The sequence below is a fragment of the Podarcis erhardii genome (genome assembly GCF_964252035.2).
Source record: "Podarcis erhardii genome assembly, chromosome: 5".
Classification (NCBI taxonomy): Eukaryota; Metazoa; Chordata; class Lepidosauria; order Squamata; family Lacertidae; genus Podarcis; species Podarcis erhardii.
The window spans coordinates 6688608-6710062 of NC_138509.1; the positions used below are offsets into that span (position 1 = coordinate 6688608).

Genomic DNA, 21455 nt, shown 5'->3' on the forward strand with positions numbered 1-21455 from the left:
CATAATGGCGAAGAAGATAAAATGAATCATGATAAAGTTACTTAGCTGGATGGGGTTCCTGGCAAGGACACTGATGAATATTCAGCCCGTTAAAGAAAGACACTTGTGTTTGCTGGCTTGAAGTGCTTGCAGGGAAATGCATTGCAGATTATTCACTGCAGGAAGTCAAAGATACCTTTCAGAACATTCTGTACACCTGCCTCAAAATCTGCTGCACGAATTGCTTTGGGTTATCAAATGTAGGCAGGAAAATGATATTTAAAACTGCCAAGAGAAATCTATTCAGAATTGCAGCCTTACAAATTTCCAAGGGCTTGGGCGATTTTTTTCCTTGCTAAAGGGCCGTGCCTGTATAACCAAAAAGGGAGATGCAAATTCGTATAACATTTGTGCATGCTAACCTATATGTACAGATGCAGGTTTAGAAATAATTTCAAACCATAGTGGGAAGACTGTGTCCAGGTGGCCCAGCTGCCTGCGAGGTCTGTGGTCCAAATATTAACTGTTGATGTTCAGAGCCTCTTACTTCTTATCTAGGCTTTCTTGAATGCAGCTGATTTTCTAGATCAATTTCATTTTGGGGTTAGGCCTGGTTTTGGCAGAGAAACGGACTAGCTCACCCTGTAAGATAGGGTGAGTGTGTCCCTGCCAATTCTCCTTGATCCTTCAGTGGCTTTCAGTGCCATTGACCATGGTCCGTGTTTTCTTTCTGTAGATACTCAACAGTACGTAGTACCGGCACATTTTTTCTGGAAGAAAAGCACGGACCACTGTATTTTTCCAAAGAGGCTTTCTGAACTGGTGGTAGGTGGCACTGCTCTGCAGTGGTCCTGATCCGACTTGGATAGTCATTTTCAAAGGGTGGTGCTCAAGGAATATTGTTCTGCCTCATGGGGCCTTTAGTGTGGGGTTTTGCAAGGTTTGATTTTTACACCCCTGGTGTTTGACATCTACATGAAAAAAAAATGAGCATTTTGGAATGTGCTGTTGGCAATATACTGATGACACAGAGCCGTGCTTCTCCTTTACATCTGCAGGTGCAGCATCAGAAATGCTAGACTGGTGTCTTGCCTCAGTAATGGCCTGGAGGGTTTGGGACAACTGCACAAGAACTACACTATTCAATTGATTCTGTCAGATTCCAACTCTGCGGGCCAGTGAAAAAGTTCTCATGTTGCTTGGCGATGGAGATGTATTGCCAATAATACAGAGGACATTAATAATCCCATCTTGTTTCTTGTTTGAACACCTTGTGAGATGCATCCATAAGCCAGCAGCCTAACAGTGCAATCTTATATCAACACACTCAGAAATAAGCCCCATTGCCTTCAATGGGACTTACTTCTAGGTTCTAGCTTATTCTGGTCTTACCTGAAGAAAGCTGCATGAAAAAGAAGAAGCAGCCAATGCAAAACTCACTATAACAATTTGAGAGTTATGGGAAAACACTTTCATAGAATCAGAGTTGGAAGGGACCCCCAGGGCCATCAAGTTCCACCCCAAACAATGCAGGAATCTCAGCTCTAATGCATCCCAGGCGGATGGCCTTCCAACCTCCACTTAAAAACCTCCAAGGAAGGAGATTCCACCACCTCCCGAGGGAGACTGTTCCTCTGTCAAACAGCTCTTACTGTCAGAAGTTATTCCTGATGTTTGCTGTTGTTAAGCATCAATCCTGGACAGCTTCCAAAACAAACCTGATAAGATTAGAGTCATCACATTACAAGAGAGGTATTCACTCTCATATTATAAATCATCTCTGGAGTACTTCCTCCATCTGCGTGCACAGAGATTCCTTTCACTGCCTTCACTTTGTCCAAAATATGCTAAGAATGATATCTGCCCCAAATTTCCAGCTTCCAGAACGCCTGGCCTGGCAAGGATATATGACTCTCGGAAAGCATTTGGGAGTCTCTCTGTTCAAACAGAATGCAGAGCTGCAGTAGAGTGGAAGAGCAACAGCATTGAATGTACAGGCTTAAAAAGGAAAGAAAGAAAAGCTTGTCTACCTGCACAGACAGCCAAAGAAGAGTTCATAAAATACAAAGAAGCAGGTGCCAAATAAATTACTATTTCCCATTTATGTTAAATGGCGGGGGGGGGGAGGCTTGGTCTGAGTTTGATACACACGTCAGCTCTCTGTTATTGAAGCAGAACTGATCTCTTATGGCAGAGCAGGTGGACATGCTTGTATTTTGGAAAAGACTAAAGTAAGTCCAGCGATTTATCATTATTTTTCATTTGAAGTAAATGAGCATTGTTCATTGATCATACATGTACCTACCCCAAGTTAAGTAGAAAGACTCTCTAATGCAAGACTAGTTAAAACTCTTGCCTGTGTGACCAGTTCTTGTGTAGAAGTCACAGCATCCTACATGCTTCAAATGTTATTTGAAGAAAACTTTCTTTAAGTGTTCAAAGCACTATTACAGTGGACACTCGGGTTTGCGAACGTGATCCATGTGGGAGGCATGTTCGCAAAGCCTCTCCTCCTTCCAGAGGGGAGGGGTTGTGAGTGGGAGCCGATTCCCACGTCATGCAGGGGGCTCAGCCCCCTGCCCTTCCATCATCGCTGGTGCGCCACGCCTCCCGTTTGGGCACCCAATCAGGTGGCACCGGGGGGGCGTGGTCTAGCTGCTCAAATGCGGCTGTGCCAGCACTCCCCATCATTGCACCGCCGATTTCCACGAGTCTCCCACCCACCACTCCCTTTAGAGCATAGCATCTCGCCGGACCTTGCTATGGACCCATGGTTGGTCGCCCTGGTTGCCCAGGGGGCCTGGTAGGAGTTTTTTTTCCAATTGGCAAATTGGCACCGGCCTCTTGGTTATTTTGCGTACCTCATAGCAATTGTCACAACTTTCTTGGTATTTGGCGGTTAGGCATTGGAATGTGTTGTTGGTGTGTGGAAGGGCAAGGTGTGGCCATCACCTACCCCTTCACTTTGGGTATTCCGTTAAAGGAATCCAGCGGTCGTGGATCCTGTCTGATGCCCTGTGTGGCTGGGGGCCATGGCATGACCCCCGGTGACATCAGGGGAGAGCTTATAGTTGTATTAGCATCAACAGGCTCCCCCTACTGGTGGTTAACCCTTCGACAGACTCACCCCCTCCAAGTGGGCGGAGTCAGATTTGGTGTTGTCCAATGCCTAAGCCAATACCTTTTCACATGCTGTAATCAATAAAGTTGTGGCCTTTTCTAGCCCATTAACCTTATATCCTGTGTCCACGTGTCATTATTATTCCCAATAATTATCCCCAAGTGGGGGACGGGTCCTCGAATCACAAACCGCAGCTCCGCGTCTGTGCATACGTGGGTTGCAATTCGGCACTTCTGTGCATGTGCAAAGCGCAATTTAGTGTTTCTGCACATGCGCGAGCGCCAAAACCCAGAAGTAACCCATTTCGGTACTTCCTGGTTTGAGCACATCCGTAACCCGAAAACGCACAACCTGAAGCATCTGTAGCCCGAGGTATGAGTATATTGTTATTTATGCTTTCCCTTTTCTGTGCCATACATCCGTTTCTCTAATGTAAAGCTGCAATGCAATGCACACTAACTTGGGAGTAAGTCTCGTTGGACTCAGTGAGACTTCTAAGGAGACAAGCACAAGATTGCACTCCCTATCATCCAAGTACACTTCCATGAAAACTTACTTCCGAATTAACACGCATGTTTGACATTATTATTTTTGCATGCGGTACACGGCAAGGTTGATCAATAGGAAGGAAGGGGGAAGTCTGACTTCAGGAGCAAGGCCTCTGAGGCTGCCTAATGTTGTAAACAATCCTGTGAACAACAGATGAAGGGCAGTATATAGATTTAATCAGTGCTTTTTTCTGGAGGTACTTTTGTCCATTTACTGTATTTATTTTTCCTGATTTGAACTATAAAATGGTGATTTCCTTGAGTCAAAATGAGAGTACCCCTAAACATTTTTTTTAAAGAAAAAAGCACTGGATTTAATTATATATATATATATATATATATATATATATATATATATATATATATTTGCTTTCGTAGATTTTCACGGGTACAGGAATGCAGGTTTTGGTGTCCTCGGGTGTCTTCCCGTGTAAAAGTTGGGGTGTCTAGGCGACGTTTCGACGAGGTCTCACTCGTCATCTTCAGGCTGGTGCTTTCGGCTTCTTGTTACTGGAACAGAGCAGGATCTCAGTGTTTGAGTTCCTATAAATACTGTAGAGGGGGTGTGGTGTATAGCCTCCAATGTTCTGGGCAGAGAGGAAGTTCCCAGGCTAGTGTGCCTTTTCTTCTTTTGTTCCTTAATTACTTGAGAGATATCTTGAGTGATTTCTTGAGTGATATCCTGAGTACCACTTAGGTGGGTCATTAGGTGTGGATTAGTTGTTAAAGTCTTTGTGTCTTGACCTCTTGAACTTTGTGAAGAGTTTTCCTGAGAAGATGGCTGTACTGTACTTAGTTGTGCTCTGGCTTGGCTTCGTGTATAGGGGCGAGCTGTGGTTTTGTGGCTTGTGTCAGCCAGATCTGTGTAGGGATTGCAGGGGGGTGCAGCATCCGGAGGTGCCACCATGGATTGGCTACTGGATGGTGTCTGTAATTCATCTGTGGAGAGGGTCTGGGTTTGGGTCTGGTGTGGTTGATTGGTGTTGGCGTTCTGTGTGCCTCTGGATCTGGTGTCAGTTTTTGTGGGGAGGGCTAATTTCCAGATGTCTGGCAAGCGGGATGTGTCGTCACGCTTGTTCATGTTGTGAGGGTGTTTCTCTATCTCGATGGCTTCCATGATTATTCTCTTGTGGTGATGTTCCGTGTTAAAGAGCAATTTGGAATCTGCAAAATTAATTTCGTGTCCTGTTTCTTTCATGTGTTGGAAAAGAGAGGAAGTTTTTTCTTCTTTTTTGACGGCATTCTTGTGTTCTGCGATACGTGCATTTATTCGTCTGTTTGTTTGTCCAATGTACGTGGCTGGGCAGACTTTGCAGGGTATTTCATAGATCCCTTGGTTTTCCAACTGGATTTTATCCTTGGGGTTTCTGAGGATATTGGCTATTTTTTGGTTGGTGCAAAAGGCTGTTTTGATATTGTGTTTATGGAGGATTTTGTTAATTTTATCTGTAGTGCCCTTGATATAAGGGAGGAGGGCCATGCCATTGTTTTCTTCTGTGTCTTGGTTTTTGGGGGGTGTTTCCTTTTGGATTAGCTTCGTAATCCTGTTTTGCTGGTATCCATTGGCAATTAACACGTTTGAGAGATTCTGTAACTCAGTTGTCAAGTGGTCTTTGTCAGCCAGGCGTTTGGTTCTGGAGATGAGAGTCTTGGCTACGGAGTTTATTTGTGCAGGGTGGTGGTGTGATTGTGCATGTAAGTAGCGGTTGGTGTGTGTTTTTTTCCGGACACACTATCTACCGGAAAAAAACACACACCAACCGCTACTTACATGCACAATCACACCACCACCCTGCACAAATAAACTCCGTAGCCAAGACTCTCATCTCCAGAACCAAACGCCTGGCTGACAAAGACCACTTGACAACTGAGTTACAGAATCTCTCAAACGTGTTAATTGCCAATGGATACCAGCAAAACAGGATTACGAAGCTAATCCAAAAGGAAACACCCCCCAAAAACCAAGACACAGAAGAAAACAATGGCATGGCCCTCCTCCCTTATATCAAGGGCACTACAGATAAAATTAGCAAAATCCTCCATAAACACAATATCAAAACAGCCTTTTGCACCAACCAAAAAATAGCCAATATCCTCAGAAACCCCAAGGATAAAATCCAGTTGGAAAACCAAGGGATCTATGAAATACCCTGCAAAGTCTGCCCAGCCACGTACATTGGACAAACAAACAGACGAATAAATGCACGTATCGCAGAACACAAGAATGCCGTCAAAAAAGAAGAAAAAACTTCCTCTCTTTTCCAACACATGAAAGAAACAGGACACGAAATTAATTTTGCAGATTCCAAATTGCTCTTTAACACGGAACATCACCACAAGAGAATAATCATGGAAGCCATCGAGATAGAGAAACACCCTCACAACATGAACAAGCGTGACGACACATCCCGCTTGCCAGACATCTGGAAATTAGCCCTCCCCACAAAAACTGACACCAGATCCAGAGGCACACAGAACGCCAACACCAATCAACCACACCAGACCCAAACCCAGACCCTCTCCACAGATGAATTACAGACACCATCCAGTAGCCAATCCATGGTGGCACCTCCGGATGCTGCACCCCCCTGCAATCCCTACACAGATCTGGCTGACACAAGCCACAAAACCACAGCTCGCCCCTATACACGAAGCCAAGCCAGAGCACAACTAAGTACAGTACAGCCATCTTCTCAGGAAAACTCTTCACAAAGTTCAAGAGGTCAAGACACAAAGACTTTAACAACTAATCCACACCTAATGACCCACCTAAGTGGTACTCAGGATATCACTCAAGAAATCACTCAAGATATCTCTCAAGTAATTAAGGAACAAAAGAAGAAAAGGCACACTAGCCTGGGAACTTCCTCTCTGCCCAGAACATTGGAGGCTATACACCACACCCCCTCTACAGTATTTATAGGAACTCAAACACTGAGATCCTGCTCTGTTCCAGTAACAAGAAGCCGAAAGCACCAGCCTGAAGATGACGAGTGAGACCTCGTCGAAACGTCGCCTAGACACTCCAACTTTTACACGGGAAGACACCCGAGGACACCAAAACCTGCATATATATATATATATATACACACACACACACACACAGTGGTGCCTCGCAAGACGAAATTAATCCGTTCCGCGATTCCCTTCGTCTAGCGGTTTTTTCGTCTTGCGAAGCAAGCCCATTGACAGCTTAGCGGATTAGCGCTATTAGCGGTCTAGCGGCTTTTAGCGATCAGCTGAGAAGCGGCTTATCAGCGAAACAGCTGATAAGCGGCTTAGCGGCTTAGCGCTTAGGGAAAGGGCGGAAAAAAGCGGGGGGGAAACGCGGGAACTCGCAATATTTTTTCGTCTTGCGAAGCAACCCCATAGAGAAATTCGTTTAGCGAAGCGCCTCCAAAAACGGAAAACCCTTTCGTCTAGCGGGTTTTTCGTCTTGCGAGGCGTTCGTCTTGCGGGGCACCACTGTATATACACACACACACTAGCCAGGCTCATGTCAATAAAGTTCATTTCAATTAAAATGCTTACAATATACTTCTTGTATAAATGAGTTTCATTTATACCATCTAGTTGAGATTTTTTTTTTAAAAAAAAAAATGAATGTGTTTGTTGATTGTCGCTATGCTTTGAGGACAAGCTAATATTCCTTTCCAGAAAGCTTTTCATTGGAAAAAAAGAGGAAGAACTGTAATGTAGGAAGTGAGTTTCATTTGGTTCAGGTTTTAGAGTCACGTCTTTGCGTGAGATCCCAAATAAACCACACTGGTAATATTCATACATCTGGATCATGTGAGAGGGACATTTCGTGCACCCAGACCCGACTCAGTGAGGTTTACTTACAATTTGGCTGATAGCCTTTAATTTGTAACAAATCTCCCCCTGTAAAGTATTAACTTTCATGAATATCTGTGGCGTGAAACCATTTCTTCTTTCAGCTGCTTCGCTGTCACGCTAAACAGATTCTGCATATTTGAAGAAGAGATGCATCGAGCTGCCGCCACCTCGAAAAGTTTCCTCAGCAGGGCTGGCAGACTGAGGTGGCCACAACTGAGGTGGGTTTGTGCAAATGAAGGAGCCCCCAGAACAGATTTCTGGGGCACATGGAAGGAGGAGGTGGAGAAAGGAAGCTCCATTGCTTGAGTGAATTTCAATGGATACAATCCAACATGTATTGCGCTGCTCGGGAATGATGGGAGTTGTAGTCCACAACATCTGGACTGGAGGACAATACAGTGGTACCTCGGGTTGAGTACTTAATTCGCTCTGGAGATCTGTACTTAACCTGAAACTGTTCTTAACCTGAAGCACCACTTTAGCTAATGGGGCCTCCTGCTGCTGCCGTGCCGCCGGAGCATGATTTATGTTCTCATCCTGAAGCAAGGTTCTTAACCTGAAGCACTATTTCTGGGTTAGCGGAGTCTGTAACCTGAAGCATATGTAACCTGAAGCGTATGTAACCCGAGGTACCACTGTACATTGGCTGCCTCTACATTAGTATCTTTATTCCCAGGTCTTCTCACTGCACAACTCTTTTCATTGCATCTCTCTTTTTCAAAACCCATTTCAAGAATCACGTCCCTTTCATAAAATTCTGTGTTGAAAGTACTTTGCAGGGGACGTCGCAATCACTATCCTTTGGAGAAGGGGCTTCAGTGGTCTTTTGGTTCTGCTTGGTCCTCTGGTTGCGGACAAGTGTGGAGAATTCTATTGCCATGAGAACACAACATTTATCTCGATAGCGCTCTCCCCAACAGTCAACATTTTGAAATCACTTCCCCACATTTGATTCCAATGCAACGCAGAATGTCTTGGCGTGCATTTTATCTCCAACAGCTGGTAAATAAGAACAATTCTCTGCAATTAGATTGATGGCATTGCACAGTTATGACATTAGCAACATAGTAAAGTTTGATATATTTTTCTTTAGAAAGTTTGATATATTTTCCATAACACAAACATCACCTTACTTCCAAGTATGCTGACTAGAACCAAGTGGTGCCGGTCGTTTATGTTCCATATGTGAGATCTGTACATGCAAAATTGAATACTCTATTTATGCTACGTACGAAACTGGGATTCACACAACCATGATTATGTTGGGTATACATGTGGAGTGGATTTTGAGTGGCTCTCACTGGGTGATTTGAAGAGACATAGGATTCCTCAGATTACATTTTTAATATATGCCTATTTTGTGGGGGGTGGGGGAGTCCAAGACTCAGCAAAAATGGCTTCCCCAAAAAAACTCCATGTTATTTATGATGGGCAAAAAGGGGGGGGTCAATTACCCAAAGTGGCTGACCGGGGGGGGGGGAGCTGCTGTGCCGGTGAGATTACAGTAGGGTAGCTACTGACCAGAAGGCAGAGGGCCAATGCGGCAGGCAGGAGGTCAGGGCAGTCCAAATGCCCTAGTGGAAGCCATCCTGCACTCCGGCTGGTGCATCCACAATGTGCTGGCCCATGTGTTCCCTTGCCCCACACCTTTCCCTCCCAGGGTTAGTCTTCAGCTTACAAAATGGAAAGTGTAAACCATTTGCAGAAGGAGGTCTAAAGCTTCAGGAGAAGCCTGTGTGGTTTGGAGATGAGCAGCTTTGCTTGGCAAGTGTTCCAGATACCTCTGAAGCCGCTTGGGTTCGATATTTTGAACTCTGTCTGGATACACAACTCTTTCTGTGTTATTTCATGGCTCACTCCCGCCCACACACTTCTTTGAAGACTCATAGCACCTTAGCATTATTTTCCCACATGGTTTAAACAGTGTGTAGATGTCGTGGTTATGGCCACAGTGAGCAGCTGATCTCATAAGCAGAGCTAGAGTAAAATAATTCTGATATGTGGATCACCAGCACAAACATCTACTCATGATCTTGCTAAGGGCATAAGAAGCTATCCAACATAGGGGTCCATCCAGTCTAGCACTGTCTGTTTCAACTGGCAGAAGACCTCAGGCTGGCAGATCTTTCCCAACTTTGCCTCAGAGATAGTTTAACTCATGAGTGGGAGACCTGTAGTCCTCCAGATGTTATTAGACACCAACTTCCACCAGCCCTATTCTTCATACATGTCCATTTGAGGATCCTAAGAATTCACATACTCTCATCAAACTTGGTCCTCAAACTACTACGACATTCTCCATGCTGTAAAGATGACTTCTGATTTGACTCTGTTTTCCTACCTCTATGCTATAAAAAGTGTCAGTACTTGGCAGAAAAAACTGCAATTAAAAAAAGAAGTCATTTCTGTACACATGGCAACTTTACAGAAGGTTAGAATAAACAATTGAGGAAGTGGGAAAGCAGCTTGTGGAAATTAGAAAGTTAAGGAGGTGGGTTTGGGGAATTTCATTGTAACTGAGACAGCATGTTGCCCATAAAAATAGTTTGCAGGACACAAATACTAAAAATAATGAGAGAGTATTCTTCAGCTGTCCAATAACTCATATGAGAAATCAAGCGACTGACTCGTATGTTTTTAGCAGGTTGGACCAATTAGTCCCAGTTTTCTTTGAAGAGAAAATGAATGCTCCTACTGAGGTCTTTAAGAGGGAATTTCCTGGGTTGTCCATTGTCCCCTGTATTGTTATTAGGAAGGCTTTCTTCATTACTCTTATTTTCAAAAGAGCCCACTCTGTGAAGCTGGTCTGCACATGGACCCCCCAGCCACTGAGAGGAGCTGGTTATTGCAGTTGGTCAATTCCCATCTGTTTTTCCTTAGTCATTAAAATGGGGTGCCCATAATTGAATTCAGCATCACAGATCAGCATTATGCACCACTGACCCGTCAATGGCCACCAACAAGGTAAGGCCCACAAACAAGGAAGCCCATCATTTTCCAAGTAAGTTTCATAAGCCTTTCCAAAGCTAGAATCATAGAATCATAGAGTTGGAAGAGACCACAAGGGCCATCGAGTCCAACCCGCTGCCAAGCAGGAAACACCATCAGAGCACTCCTGACATATGGTTGTCAAGCCTCTGCTTAAAAACCTCCAAAGAAGGAGACTCCACCACACTCCTTGGCAGCAAATTCCACTGTCAAACAGCTCTCACTGTCAGGAAGTTCCTCCTAATGTTTAGGTGGAATCTTCTTTCTTGTAGTTTGGAACCGTTGCTCCGTGTCCGCTTCTCTGGAGCAGCCATTGGAAAGAGATGTTCACTCACAGTCAGAACAGCATTTTTCAGAAAAAGCACTTCTGATATTTGCATTTTGCCCCAGATTTAGGAGAACACTTAAGGAGAGGAAGAAAATGTTCTCCATGCTTTCTCTCACTACTCTACTCAGAGATGGGAGCAGCAGCAAGCTCCAAACACTGACATCACCAAATCCCAAAATTCATGGCGAAGCAAACAAGTGTATCATGAGAAGCACAGCCATAATGAATGGATCTGGCTGGCCGGCCACAAAGGAGGCTGTCCAATGCATCTCCACATGATTCATGGTTTGAGCCTTTCCTCCTCATAATCAGCCTCTGTTGAGGAATAATAATAATTATGTATTATGTATTATGTATTATGTATTATGTATTATGTATTATGTATTATGTATTATGTATTATGTATTATGTATTATGTATTATGTATTATGTATTATGTATTATGTATTATGTATTATGTATTATGTATTATGTATTATGTATTATGTATTATGTATTATGTATTATGTATTATGTATTGTCCCGGCAATGGGGTGAGCTCCCGTTGCTCAGTCCCAATTCCTGCCAACCTAGCAGTTTGAAAGCACGCCAGTGCAAGTAGATAAATAGGTACCACTTCAGCAGGAAGGTAAACGATGTTTCCGTGCACTCTGGTTTCCGTTATGGTGCCCTGTTGCACCAGAAGCAGTTTAGTCATGCAGGCCACATGACCCGGAAAGCTATCTGTGGACAAACGCCGGCTCCCTTGGCCTGAAAGCTAGATGAGCACTGCAACCTCATAGTCATCTTTGACTGGACTTAACCGTCCAAGGGTCCTTTACCTTTTACCTATAAGCTACTTCTTCCAATAACCCCCAACAACAGAACTGTACCACACATGCTAGAACCCTGACCAACTGGAGCATACAAAGTTTTATAAAGATATGCAACAGGCATACTTTAAAAAAAATTGAACCCAGAAATTTATTTTGAGTACCGGAACTGAACACAGCTCACAGTCCATCCATACAAAAAACCCCGACAGCCACCGTATTACTTGCTTTCTTCATTTCAGAATTATAGTTTTTTGGGGGGAGGGAAGTTTATTTTGTTATTCAAGCACCAGGAAATCCTTGTTGATCTGCTGGAAATCACAGATAAATCTACCAGTAGCTCCCCATCTACCTTCTTCCCACCCCTGAACGACACGGGTTCAGAATTCAAATATTAAATTCGTCACAGGGGCTGGGCTCCCGCAAACAAGATTCCAGACTACTGTGAACAGGGTTATTAATCTTCTCTTTTATCCACCTCATCCTCCCATTATTCTGACCTTGTACCTTGATTTACTGCCCTGGCATCTCACATTCCTTCACAATATTTATACTCTATAAATATATAACTATGGATGTCTGTTGCCTCCCCCGCCTTTTGGCTAAGTGAAAACCATGAAAGTTCTAGTTTATTTGAGCCCATCAACATAAATCAGTCCAGAAATCAACCCATCCCTAGTTCTGTTATTCTTTTTATTTATAAGCTCTCTGGAAATAAAATTGCTAGTCCAACAGGCCTCTGACTTTTGGCTAAATATAAAAAGCCCCAATGCAAAACGAAAACGAAAAACACCCGCATGGGAAGATTCCTGGCAGACCTGTCCGATAATGTGACTAGGTAATAAAACCTGATAGCTTGGGCCCACTTTGATTTTAGAGCCAGGATGTCCAGAAGCAGAAATCTTCTGCATGCAATGGGTCTCGTTGCTGCATCTTTGCAGTAATCCTTGGAATCAATGGATGGTCCAGTTCCTTCCAGCTATCACTGGTCTTTTTACTGAGATCATCAGAAACAGAATCTGGATATAAAGATGCATGCGCACAAAATTAACTCAATAAAATAAAAATGTTGTTTTTCATATGTTGAGCTCCACTCGTCAGCTTTCCCATGTCTATTGTCTTCACTCCAGCCTCTTTGCATTAAATCCAGCCTTGAAGTGGTGAAAATATTTGGAAGGAAAACCCAAAAGAGCTGTTGCCCTTGAGAAATATTTACCTCCTAGGTGGACCAAAGAGCTCAGATTTGCTGAAGGGCTCATCCTATATATCTAGCCTTGTAATCTCTATGACCCAACTTCATATCTCTTGCGCTGAGACATACGCAACTCTTTGCTTCCCTGCTGGCCTTGATCATCAGGAACCCCAAAACAAGAGAATATTTTCCCCAGAAAGCAAATGCAAAACCTGTACCAGATATAATTTTTAAAAAACCACAGCAATGCTTTTTCAATAAGGAGGGGGGAATAGCATGCTCGCAAATAAAGACAATATCATCATATGTGAAAACGTAATAGAAAGCATGTGTCTTGGAAAAACCAACATGCAAGATCAGATGCTTCCATGAGGACCCTTCCAACGTTAAAGACCAGCTGCTACAATTTACTACCTACCAATAGCAGACAGAAAGACACCAGTGAGCTATATTACCGTACATTGTTATATTCAACTGCAATCACAATTTTCAGTGCACTGCAGTTGCAACAAATCATTCTTCCTGTTCAAAATAATGCCCTTTTTTTTGAGGGGGGGGGGGTTTGCTGTACACCTTGTGCATCCACAAAATCTAGCCCCTGTTTTGGCAATGTTCCATCTTGGGCTGCTGCCCCCTCACTGGTTCTCCCCAGTCATGATTCATGTGAGTTGCCCATGACCAAAGTTATAGTGTGAGCTCTGAAAGGCACCTGCTATTTGCAAGATTGTACATCACCATGATAATTTTAATCAGCTGGTAGCTTATAAATGGGACGCAGGTGGTGCTGTGAGCCTAGGGCTTGCCGATCAGAAGGTCGGCGGTTTGAATCCCCGCGACGGGGTGAGCTCCCATTGCTCGGTCCCAGCTCCTGCCAACCTAGCAAGTTCAAAAGCACGTCAAAGTGCAAGTAGATAAATAGGTACTGCTCTGGCAGGAAGGTAAACGGCGTTTCCGTGCGCTGCTTTGGTTTGCCAGAAGCGGCTTAGTCATGCTGGCCACATGACCCGGAAGCTGTACGCCGGCCCCCTCGGCCAATAAAGCGAGATGAGCACTGCAACCACAGAGTCGGTCACGACTAGACCTAATGGTCAGGGGTCCCTTTACCTTTACCTACATGGGCTGCAGGAAATAGAGGGGATGTAAACATATTTGTTGGGATTTGTTCAAATATTCAAACCCACAGAGATGCTCCCTTCAGTGTCATCATTCACTGCAGTAGATCTGAGGGTTTAAGGAAGATATTAAGTGTACAATTTATTGAGTACACATTATTGGGGGGGTATAGCTAGCGTGGGTGCTGCAATCCAGTTTGGTGGGGGAGAGGGGGGCTTCAGCCCTTTCCAGGTTTGATCCCCAACTCTTCACGCTTGCAATTTGCATTGCGGAGGACAGTAGCAGCCCATGTGATAATTACCAGTCCAAGTCAACAATGACCATTAATCAAGGTTGGTGGAAATTGTAGTCTGGCAAGGTCTGGATGGCAGCACTTTGACTACCCCTACATAAGAGTGATTGAGAGATCCTACCCCCTCCAAAAAATATTCCAGATCCAAAACTGTAGCATGCAAGGAGCCACTCATTCAAGAGTAAACAACTTGATTTACATTGCATGCTGTTTGGCACCGAAAAGAAGGTAAACCAAATGTGTGTCTGTTTTCAGGTATATTCACAAGATTCATCTGAGGTTGTTGGCATTCACACCAAACAGATGTGTGGAATCATTCATGTGCATGATTCCTGAGGTCATGGTGGCTGGGCAACAATGAGAGTGGTGAAGGGAGGGTAGACTTTAGTCCTCTATAGTCAGCTGACAATGAGGATGGGGTTTTCAGAATGAGAGTTTCTAGCTTTGTCAGTTTGGGTGCCATATCTGCAGTGGAAAACAGCAAAGCACATACCTCCCCTTTTATTTCTGGGCACACAGAAAAACTTGAGAAACTCCAGTCTCTCTTTCAATCCAAGGAAAAGGCATGTATCAAAGACAAAATTCAAACATTTCATTTGAATTAGTTAGGTGTAGCCAGTTATCTCCCCTTAGATCAAAGTAATGGGAAAAACAAAAGCTTCCATGCATATATTTTATAGAGTGCTCCTAAAAGCCATAATAAATAGCAAGAATTGAAACATCTTGAGGAAAAAAGATCTATCAGAACAATAAAAGTATTTTTCCATTTTATGATGAGATCTTAACATGCCTTTAATAACTTGCTATCATAAACATAACTAGAGAGAGAAAACGCAGCATTTTTGCTGCAAGAGGTCCAGTATCATTCCATAAAGTTTTGCCAAATGTTTGCTTATCAAAATTAAATATCCATGGGAAAGAATAGTTTTATATGACTGGCCAGCTGCTCCCATTGACAACCTGGTCCCCACATTCTGCATTAGTGGCAACTTTGTATTTTTATACTGCAAACTGCCCTGAGATCTTTGGGTGGAGGGGGTATACACATTTTAAAAATAAAATAAGTATTAAAAATTCCAGGTTGTCTTCCTTGGTAGCCCCACATAAATTGACATCCTAATGCAGGGTGGGAAATTTGTGGCCCTCCCCAGTGTTTTTGGACTCCAACTCCCATCAGCCTCAGCGACCGTGACCAATGGTAAAAGATGATGGAGTTGTAATCTGACAACATCTGGTAGCTGACAGGTTCTCCATCCCTGCCCAAAAGGAATACAACTCAGGCAATGCAATGCATTTTCACAGGAACCTGCTAGCTTAGAAGTTACAGAGAAATAATCACCAAGACAATTGTTGTTGATGGCATCTGCCTATCTTGAGAGACAATGGAGTCTGCATCTTTGGAAGGTGGCAGGAGCTCAGCCATGCAGCCTCAATGAAGGAGCCTGTCGTGGGGGCCCCTCTCATAATTTTGTGTCCCGGGCCACCACCACCCCATGCTACGCCACTGGCAGAGTGTGAATCAGGGTGGCTCACTTAGAAATGCAGACCCATTCTCCTGGGCATGGTCGGCCAATTGGTGCCAAAGAAGGACAGAACTTTTCTTATGTATGCCACAACAGCAGCAAGAATACTTATTGCAAAATATTGGAAGACACAAGATCTACCCACTCTGGAAGAATGGCAGATGAAGGTGATGGACTATATGGGACTGGCAGAAATGACCGGCAGAATCTGAGACCAGGGAAAAGAGTCGGCGGAAGAAGACTGGAAGAAATTTAAAGACTACTTACAGAAATATTGTAAAATTAATGAATGTTAGAATGTTAGAACCACTAAGTGGTTAGAACATGTTAGAATGTTAGAACCACTAAGTGGTTTCCAGCTGTGATGCTTAAGAGACATGGGAAAAAAAAGGTTTAGAAACAAGTTAAAAGTAATAATTAGGATTTACTGAACTAACAATTTGAATTGGAATACAAGAGAGGGAGGCATGAGGAGGTCTGGAAAATAAGTTAAAAGAAAATAAGTTATGGAAATTTTGTTTGTTTTTAAATGTTTTTATTTTTGTATTTTTGTTATTTTTTCCCCTCTTTTTTGTATTATCTTTGAAAACTTTAATAAATATATTATATATAAAAAAAATAGAAATGCAGTCCCAAAAGAAATCCATGTGCATCCCTGGTATGGACACATCTCTCTGTGCAGATGAAATGAACTGGGAAGACGCATTCAGGTATCATTTCAGCACCAGGTGTGCATATGTCCTGGAAGCCCTACAAAGAAGCTATGGACTGGGGCAATTGGCCCAGTTACTAACAGCAATAAACAGCAGCAGCAAGAGGGCCTAACAGCAGCAAGAGGGCCAACTCCACAGGCCAATTCTTGCATCATATTGATCGTATGGGAAATCATATGGAAGCCATTTGTGCGAAAGCCATTCTTGTCACCCCGCCCCTCGCATGCACATGTCACACAGTTTGTGTGATCTTAAACATACAGCTGAACAAGAAGGATTTTGCTGGTATGGTTAAGATCACACAGACCAAGCAGGAAGCTGTTTGGGCAAAGAGGCTTCTTTGTGTGTTGTTTGGTAAGAAATTCCAGGAGCAACCACACGGCTTCTTTCTGCAAGGCCGGCTAACCCACAAATCAACCAAGGCCGGTAGGGTGAATTAGTTCCAAATTACTCGTCCAAACGAGCCCAGAGTTAGTTTGCCACCTGAATGATAGAAATGTGGGTTACAATGAGGGACCTTTTCACATCCTGCCATTATAACATCTGAAGATTCTATTTACCTTTTTTAAAAAAAATAATCAAGGAAACTTATCCTATTAATAATAGTAAGTTTCGGGTTGGAAATCTACCTTGTGAGAGCAGATTATAATCTTGTAATATTTAAGGAAATTCTTGTGAAGAACGGTTGAGTTATTATTTATGTAAAGCATTTTTACCCCACTCATCACCCCACATTCCATGGCCTCTCCAGACCTTCGGATGCCAGGGGTTGATGTAGGACCTTCTGCCTGCAAAGTTTTTGGGCTCCAGCCCATCCCCACTGGCAACTGTACAGTTGCAGAGGGGTCCCTTCCCACTCTACAGTCATATGATTCTACGTGTAACCAGCTTCCACATAGTTTCCCAGTTGTTCCTCCTCCGGGTGAGGAAGAAAGCAGAGCCACGTCCCCCAGCAAAGCAGTTCAGGAGCAAGAGGAGACCCACCTGCCCCCTAGCTCAGTGCATCACAAGCCTGAGAGGTGGTCACAAAGGTGTAGGCTTGGCTTTGGGACTTCAGTTCTTGTTGTGTGTGCCCCTCCCCACCACCACACCACCCCCCAAAAATGGGTGCAGATACACAGCAGGCTGGAGTTGCCTGCTTTCCCTGCTAACAAAAGCCCTTCCACCTTCCAAAGTTGCTGGCTAGGCAGAAATAGGTTTTCCAGTCACTTCTTTCCCAGGAAAAGCTTCACTTGGTAGATTAAGGCATGGGTAGACAAACTAAAGCCCGGGGGCCAGATCCGGTCTAATCGCCTTCTAAATTTGGCCCGCGAACAGTTCAGGAATCAGCATGTTTTCACATGAGTAGAATGGGTGCTTTTATTTAAAATGCATCTCTGGGTTATTTGTGGGGCATAGGAATTCAATCATTACCCCCCCCCCCAAAAAAAATATAGTTCAGCCCATCACATGGTCTGAGGGGCAGTAGGCTGGCCCCCTGCTGGAAAAGTTAGCTGGCCCCTGGATTAAGGCTTCATCCAGCAGCTTTTAAAGGCACAAGGAAAAAAATTGGCAGGATTATCACAAGCAAAAGGTGTGCACTATTTCAGCCAGTTAAAAGACCTTGAATTGGGGTATTCCACGTGTAGTTTTTAAAGACACAAGATCTTTGCTAAGGGGGAAGAAAGGGTTGGCCACCCTACTGCATACAGAAGGTGTGTGACCTTAGGTATACATGCTTGTCCTGCCCCACATGAGTGATCATGTTCATGTGTGACTATGGCATCACAGGCAGGACGCCACAGAATTTTGTCAGCTCCCACCCCAGCTCCATTCACACATCTGCTGCCAGTCATGAAACGAAGAGATGCACACACGTGTCAATTAACGAGCAACTTCAGCTACTAAAAACAGAAAGTGGCCTCTTCTCGATGCAGTCATATACATTTATCAGCTGAACGCTGTTGTCACAACTCAGGAATGCTATTCAGGGACAGAGGAAAACCATATTGCTTTAAACGCTGAATCGCCTCTAGCTACAGTTCCATTGGATGGATGTGGCCTTTGCAAAATACTGGCCACTCCTGCAATGATCGATATATGGTTTGCACAATCTAAAACAAAGGCAAAACAAAACTGTAAACTTGAATATTCCAGGAAATTCAACCATTTCCCCTCTTTGGTATAAATCACAGTCCATTCCCTTCCACCCCCACCAGTGAATCATAAATAAATATTCTAAAGGCCTGGCTATTTTGGCAAAACATCTGCTTCCTGAAGTTATCCTCAGGCATTTACCAAGTAGGTTGGAAGCAATCGAACTGCTTGCTGTTTTAAAGATTGGAGACACACGCATGTGTATTCAGAGGGAAGAGATGCATATTTACGGAAAAGATGAGAACAGTTGGTTTCCTCGCCAGTGCTCGGTGGAACCCTGTGGTGCTTCAATTAGAGGTCAGGCTAAGAGAACCAAGAAAAGTTTGCCCACCAAACAAGTGCGCCTGTGCGACTGGGACCGAGCTGGGCAGTCATTTCCATCCTGTTTCGGTCTCCCTGGAAATCCAGCATAGGTCCAAGCCACCTCCCTGTGTGCCGTCCCACCCTCCTGTGTGCGTTTTGTACATGCTATTTTTTGGGGGGGGGGGAATTCAGTCATTTTACACAAAGCACCCACCTTTCAATGTTTGTGTTTTTCTCACCAGGCAAATACACATTCGGAATGCGCCTTTTTGTGTAAAAGATGCATTTCTGTGCATATTTTTTATCCATCAAAAATTCATTGCAAAAATCTGTTCCAATCCGTAAACAAGTTGGGATGTTTCAGATTGGGTCCATGGAAGAAACAAGAACCAAATGAATTTCTCCTCCATGTTTAGCAGAGAAGGAGCGTTGGGTTCATTCTAGGTCACACCCACAGTTTGCAAGGGGTGACAAGAAGGTAAGGATGGATGAAATTGTCAATTTCAGTCTCTTTCTCTCTCTCTCTCTGCCAGACTGCTCCCTGCCTTGCTGGCCTTTCCCCACCTGGCCGTGTGAGACTTTGTGTGTGTGTGTGTGTGTGTGTGTGTGTGTGTGTGCGCAAATTGACTCCAGCTACAAAAGCTGAGGCTGCTGAACAGACTCTTGAGCTGGGGTGCTGTTTGGAGGGTTTTGTTTGGTGGGTGAGAGTGGGTGGGTGTGTTGCTGTTGTTGCTGTTAATTTTTTGCATCTTTATTTTGGACCTTATGATTTATGTGGAAATGGTGCAGTTTGGTTGTGTACTTTCTGGTGCTTCGTTTATTGTTTATGCTTTTCTTACGTTTGCCACTATGCAACATTTTATATGTTGTAAGCCGCCTTGAGGTTGGTTTTAACTTTGGAAAGGTGGCATAGAAATAAAGCGAGTGATTGAAAATCAGGTGAGTTACAGCTCTTAATCTTGGATTTCAAAGTTCGTGAAGAGTAAATATATACAGAAAGGATGCATTTAGCTGAAACACCGATGGACGTGGAAAGAGGGACGAGTGAGCAGAAGAGGAAACAAAAAGGGTGTATTCCAGGGCTATTTTAAGCCCTGGCATTGTTAGGTTTACAGTATGACATCCAGACAAAGATGTCAGCTTTTGCTGAAGTACGTCTGAGGTGCAGCACTATTAAAAAGGTAAAAATAGCTCAGCGGAGGAGTTAAAGGCTGCTTCACATGAATTAAATGGAGCCCTTGCCCTTCACGGTTTCAAATGCCTTGCAGGCATCTCTCTTCCAAAGCTTGGGGTTTTTATGTGGCTCATCCCCAGCCCAGGCAAATTCCATGAAAACAAGGAAGCAAATGAGGAACACATTGACAGTACTTGTGTGTTTCCATTCAACACCACCTACTGCTGCCACTGGGTTCTGCCTGTTTGGCAGAGATCCAGAAGACAAAGGGGCTGCCTTCATCTCTGAAAGACCAAGGCTGGGCAGGGTTAGGGGAGGGGGATACTTTGCTTTGGAGCAGCGCAGCACCTTGTTACCTGAGAGGCGTTGTCCCCAGGCAGTGTACTTCCAGGTGGGATCACACTAATGCAAAGATTTCTCATAATAAAAAGCAGGAAAGCAGGAAAGATGGGAGGGTATTCCCACTGCATATGCTTTTCCTATCCCAATAATCCCTTTAGCATATGCGCCACCGGGGTGCAAAGATCCGCCCAGCACCCCCAAATTTAGTTAATTTCGCATGCACAGCTTTGGTAAATTAGCACACAAAGTCGAAAGTCCTTTAGTGAAACAGGAGGTATACCTTTCGGTAATACCTAGGTATATATGTATTATTTTTTTCTAGCTTGATGAAAATTATTTACTATTTCATAACAGGGAGATAGTTAAGAGCTTAGGTGGCTTCAGCGGCGGGTGCCTGATGCCCCCCAGAATTCGGCACCCGGGTGCCCCGCACCCCCCGCACCCCCAGGTAAAGACGGTCCTGGAGTTATTCATCAGAGCTCATCAGACTTCAGAATTACTGGATCTTTCAGTGTTTTCTACTGAAAACCAGAGGAGCATGAAATAAAGAGGAGACTGAGAGAAGGTGTGATAGCCATTTTCAAATATCGTAAGGGCTGTCACACAGAAGATGGAAAATGCTTCTTTTCTCCTGTTCCAAAGGGTAGGACCCAAACGCAATGGCTTCAAAATCAAGTTACAAGAAATTAGATTCCAACTCAACATTGGGAAGAACTTTCTGAGAGTGAGAGCTGTTCAACAGTGGAACAGATTCCCTCGGGTGATTGTGGACTCTCCTTCCTTGGAGGTTTTAAAGCAGAAGTTGTATGGCCATCTGTCATGGATGCTTCAGCTGAGATACCTGCATTGCAGGCAGTTGGCCTAGACCTTGGAGTCCCTTCTAACTCTACAATTCTATGATTCCAATTCCCATCAGTCCAAGCAGCATAGCCAGGAGCATCTCCACCTCCATCGTTCAGCCCGGACACTGAGATCCAGCTCCAAGGGCCTTCTGGCATTTACCTCATTGCAAGATGTGTAGTTATAGGGAACCAGGCAGAGGGCCTTCTCAGTA

The 21455-nt window shown here is 44.0% G+C and overlaps 1 protein-coding gene across 1 annotated transcript in view; it reads right to left on the reverse strand.

Annotated features, from left to right (window-relative positions):
• SEMA3D (semaphorin 3D) overlaps window positions 1-21455 on the reverse strand; it is a 174560-nt gene that overhangs the window by 144559 nt on the left and 8546 nt on the right. The gene's annotated exons all lie outside the window — the stretch shown is intronic.